Here is a 6,000-nt window from a genome sequence, read left to right as displayed (position 1 = left end):
CTTTGTCCATTCTCACAATGTGTTTCCACATGAAAACCATTGGCTCTTATATCTTTAAAACTCAATAGGGTCCTTCCAGCCCTAGGAGCATATAGAGTTTCGGTGACATTAATACTTGTGCCATTTGGCAACATAAATTCAGCTGGTCCTCGACCATGAATCAATTGTGATGGTCCAACCATCGTAGTCACAGAAGATCGACTAGGCATCATCCATAGAAATAGTTGTATATGTCGCAATATAGTATGTGTGGTGCCACTATCAACAAGGCATTCCAACTCTCCGGGAAACATACTGAAAAATAATAAAGTTCGGATTTAAAACATGTCCATGACATTGAATAATGATATGATACTTTATTAATAAAGATAGCCAATGATTACATCAAAGGTCCCAAAAAGTCTAATCCAAAATAAAATCAAACTAAGACACATTGTAGTCACTCTATCCGTATGGTAACTCCAATCAAATATGACAAGAAAATAGAGAGAGATGTTGGTGGAGCGAGGCTCTCTTAAGTACCATTAATCTCAATGCACATAAGAAAGAGTTTAATATAATTGTCATTTATTGACTAAGGTATATTACCATTACAAAAATTCTTGGAAAATAAAAGGACTAATCTAATCAAAGTCTGCGGTATCCTTGTGCACTTCATCATCAGCTTTGAAGTCCTTTATGGTGAGATGGATGTCTCCACCATTTTCTTCTTCTTCTTCTGCAAGGTACACTTATTGCTCCCTCAGGTCCCTGTATGCCCTGTATCTTGAAGCTAGTTGCTCGCTTGCCTTGCATTACTTGAACCAATGCTCACTTGATCCACATCGATGACACATGTCATTGTGGTTGCCTCCTTTTAACTGAGGTGCACGTTGTGGGCATTCCCTAGGAGGGTTGGTGCCACCACCATGACCCATGGCGCCTCCACCACAAGCCATGGCGCCACCGCCACGACCAGAGATACCATGACCACCTCTCCCACGTGCCACCACGTGTATCCGCACCAAACCTACAGTTTCCTTCCTTGTTAGGGCGATTATATGGACCCATACGTTCCTCATATCCCTTATTCTTAGGGTTCCGCTCCTTGCGCCCTCTTTTGGGTGCATTATAATTTGCCTCATGAACGCTTTTAGTTCCAATGGGTCTTGAATTATAATTCCTCAAGAGTATATTATCATGTTTCTCAGTTACAGATATGAGATTGATAAGCTGATGAAACCTCGTGATCCGTCCAACATTGGCTTCAATGCAGTATTGCTTTGATACCACAATGGCTGAAACGGGGAAGGTGGAGAGAGTTTTCTCAATTAGCTCTTGCTCTGTGATAGGTTGTCCACAAAACCTCAACATGGACTGTAGGCAAACAGTTTCTGAATTATATTCAGCAACAGACTTGAAATCAACAAAGCGCAGATTATTCCATTGAACCTTCAAGTTAGGGAGGAGGGAATCTTGGGCATTGCCAAAGTGCTCTTCTAGTGCTACCCATAGCTCTCTTGCATCCTTGATCGACATATACTCCAATCTGAATGCCTTGTCCATATGGAGTCGCAGCAAGATAACTGCGTGAGCATGCTTTGTGGGTGTTCGCACAAACACACGATCTGGGTTAGGTGCCTGGATTATGGCTAATATTCCCTTTGAAGTGAGGTGGTTCTCAACATCGGTTACCCAACTATGGTAATCCGAGCCTGTTGAGTTAAGCATGGGAAAGTCGAGTCTAGGTTCATTTGACATCCTGAAAATAAGAAGAGAAGATACATTAGTTTCGGAGCTAAACTTCTACGAAAACTAAAATAATAAGATTTCCAAGAATAGTTTCGGAGCTATGCTACCAAGAAAACAATTTCCAAGAATCTCTTTTGGATTAGACCAAACAATAATGTTTTAATATGGTCACAATTTGATGCTTACAGACGCTCTTAGTCCGAGCATTATGAACACTCTTAGTTCATACGAACACTCTTAGTTCGTTAAGCGTGAATCCCCACAATTCCCTTTATTAAATAATCGAACCCATGTTTGTATATTGAAAATCCTGTAGAAAATAAAGGAATTTAAAAGACAAGAAAGCAAGAACTTTAATCTTTAAAACTTACTTGTTGAAATTCGGAGCAGATTCGCTTCTGAACAGCTCCTACTTTGAATGGTGTACAGATCTCAAAACGACTCCAATATGGCTGAAATTTGGAAGTTAGATAGAAGAGGCAGAGACGAACAACTTTTATGAAGGAAATATTTTTATCTGAGGTCTCGATCAAGACGTTTTGGGAGTGCAAACAGGCTGATCTGCACAGGAATGAGCGTGCTGCTGTGCTGCAGGGGCAGCAGACGTGTGACGATGCTGCAGGGAAAGTAGGAGGCACACGAGTGCTCAAGGGATGCAGGAGCAACGTACGGTATGGCTAGCAAGGGCTAGCAGCTTGTGGCAGTTTTTGGTGAAAGAAATTTCGGGTGTTAGAGTTTTTTTTCTGGCTAGGGCTTGGGTTAGAGTATCTTGCTGATAACGTGTTGTAGAGAATTGGATAATTGTATTGTATTCATCTCACCATGAGGTTTATATAGGGTTACATCATGTATACAAAAGGCAATACATAATAGCTATACTAATCAATCGCACATTACAAGTATGTCAATCGCATACATTACGAGTCTGTCAATCGCATACATTAAGCAATACCTATTGCATGAATAATCATCATCATTTAAAACAGTAATCAAATTTTTCTTTCTCCTATTGCTAGACCTCTGATGAAAAAAATGGGTGTTCATATCTCCATCTGATGACCAAAAGTCTTTGGCTCTTTGCTTCCAAAAACATTCTTCCCTACTAAGTAAATCATTCAATCTTGACTCAAGGGTCAATCTTTCTTCCTCAGGTGGTGCAGAAGAAGTGTTATCAAAGAAAACAGCCAGCTGCGCTCGAGTCTTCTCAATCTCTCTCGTCAAACTGCCAAAATGTGCCGCACTCCACGTTTCAAGCTCCACCCTTATATTCTGTATTTTGCTTCACAAATTATGGAAAGGATCAATAGTCGATACACTAAACCAACCCTTCTCCACAATTGCCCTACACATTTCCTCCTTTAACCAAAACTTTTCAAACTTAAAATGTTTTCTCCTCCTTTTCTTTTTTCGGCTTACTTACTCCCTTACCTTGAGCAGAATTGGCACATGATCCGACTTATACGGATTCAGATGACACACCACCGACGCCGGAAACATATTTTTCCAACTATCCTTGCCCATGAACTTATCCAACCTAATTTTTACTTCTTCCCCACCTCTCTTTCCCCTCTAGGTAAAATGTGGTCCAAAAAATTTGAACTCCCCAAATTCACAAAAAGCCAACGCCTCCTGCAACCCCTCCATCTACCTAGTTCGACGCAGAGCACCACCCACCTTATCAGCAACAGAAGAAATTTCATTATAATCTCCACCTACCACCCAAGGAAAATTCCCAAGTAGGCTCAGCTGTATCAACAATAACCACATCTTGTAACGATTTTCCACCTTAGGTTGCCCATACAAACCCGTAAACCGCCACCTTTTTGGGTCGCCACCATCCCCAACTACCACATCAATATGGCAATCCGAAAACAATTATAACTCCAATTTCGTATCATCCTTCCATAAAAGATAGAGGCCTCCCGCCCTACTATACCCTTTCCCTTTCTTCTTTTTAACGAATTTACAATCCACCGCTAGTGCATGCCTCCACCCTACTTGCACATGAATATCTGCTATCTCAGCTGCCGTACACCTTGTCTCACTAAGAAAAATTAAGTCGGAATGAGTGAGGGAGATAATCCCTTTAAGTCCTGTCACTGTCCAAGGGTTCCCGATCCCTTGGCAGTTCCAACTTAAAACATTCATGATTCGTGATGGGTCGATTCTGGACCCATCACAGATGAACGTTTAGGAGCACATCCATCGCTCACACCAACAATCTTCGGACCTTTGGACGCAACACTCAGCCCCTTCTTCTTGCTTCCACCCTTCTTCAAAACAGGCTCTTGGGACTCTGGGGCTGCCCAGCCTGTTAGAGGCCCCCTTTTCCACAACTAACGTCTCCCAGCCCACTAGTCCCACTACCACTAATACTCCCTTTTTTACCAGTTGTTATTCCTTTACCTTTTTTTCTTAGCCCCCACAACTTGGGTCGACTCCGTAGGCCCAAACTCCCCTGAACCCGCCGACCCCAAAACAAATGTCCCAAGCCCCAGTCGTGTAATAGCTGCATTCTTGGCTGGCGACATTGACTTCATAATCAATCCCATTTTGGGCGGGAAACTGACATTACGACCAACAGAGTAGTAACCTCATTAGGTTTCTCCACAGTTTCTGTTGAAGTTTCATTATCCTTCCCAGATTCTGGCTCAATCACCATTAATGCTTGCGAAAAATCAGTTGCGCATTTTATTTCCACATCCCGTAAATTAATCATTCCCAGATCAGACTCCTCTGTTGTCACCGTTTGTAACCTCCGCCGTTTCGGCCGGGGCGGCCCTCCTCCTCCATCCATGACTGAGAGCCATCAACATCCATTTCACAGCTCCCATCGTCATTGTTCTCCCCGCCCCCCCCCCCCCCCTTCCATCTCCTGCCGATCCCTTACCATACCAGACAATGGAAACTCCAGTGCACGCATGCACCATCCCCCACCCTCCTCTCCAAACAAACCATACCTCCTACCTTCATTTACCAACCGCTCCTTCGCCGCAGCCCTCTCCCTGATCTCCTTTTCCCTCAGCCACCAGTCCTTTTTTTTTTTCAGCGCAGAGTAGTTCATCAAATTGTTTCTCAGTAATGATGCCAGCCTAGTGCAGATCATATCTGTTAGAGTCATGATTCAGTCTTCCGCAATAAAAATAGAAAGTCTATTACTTTTATATAGATTAGAAGTGAATGCTATATATGACTGTATCTAAAACTCATTTATTTAATCTAATAGCTTGATCGGAATGGAGTTGAACCTAGCCCAATAGAGTGTTGGAGGAAGTTCCATGTAAGTAAAGCAAAGAACGGAAAAGAAGAACATTGGAAAAGTGACAAGGCTGAGGAAATTTATGGAGCGTAAGTCAAATTTTTTCTATTCATATAATATTGTGATGGTTTACATATGATTAAATTTGTATAATTTTATTTGAAGGATGATCTTACTGAAAAAAAAAAAAAAGAATAGAGTGGAAGAGGTGTTCGGTGAAGTTGATGATTGAGAGATATATCAGAAAGTAATTGGTGGGCTTAGTCTCGGTCATGTACTTGGTTTAGGTGCTGGGGTCAAACTAAAAGATTACAGTTCACCTCACCAAACTTGTAATAAGCCTACATGTTTGGAACAAAAAGAAGATTATGAAAGAGTGAAAGGCCAAGTTGAATCTCTGACAGATAAATTGGACAAGTTGACTCAAATTGTTCGAAGTTTGCTGCCTAATACCTTAGACAATTCTAAAGCAAGAAACTCACATTCTGTGGTACTACTTTTATTTTTCAAATATTTTTATATGTTGCTATTGTCCATGCTATTTATTGCATGTTTTAGCTTTTACTTATTTTGCATGCTAACTTCTTTGTTTCTCTTTTACAATAGGACAATATTGCAACAAATTCAAGTGCACACCATGATGAAGATGGTGTTGAAGATGTTGCTTATGAAGATGATGCAAACTTTAATGAGAACTTTTATTTGCATATATTATTAGCTTCCTTGTTTAAGAGTGATTACGTTATAAAGACCAGATTTTGAATATTTATCTTTATCTGAGCATGTATGAATGATTAACTATGTTTCTTCTAATGCAATTTTTTTTTATGAACATTTAATTGTCTCCTTGTATGTTTAATAAATAAATTATTTTGATTCATCTATCTCTTACAGTTAGGTCAACTGACAATTAAACTGAATGGGAGGAAAAAAATTTGCTGACAAATTTCAACGAATAAACCTTGTGGAAAAACATTTCCGACTACTTTTTTTTTACCACAATATTATTC

This window comes from Rosa chinensis, chromosome 5, assembly GCF_002994745.2.
Source record: "Rosa chinensis cultivar Old Blush chromosome 5, RchiOBHm-V2, whole genome shotgun sequence".
Lineage (NCBI taxonomy): Eukaryota > Viridiplantae > Streptophyta > Magnoliopsida > Rosales > Rosaceae > Rosa > Rosa chinensis.
The sequence above is the reverse complement of the archived record's forward strand: the minus strand, read 5'-3'. Positions refer to the sequence as shown.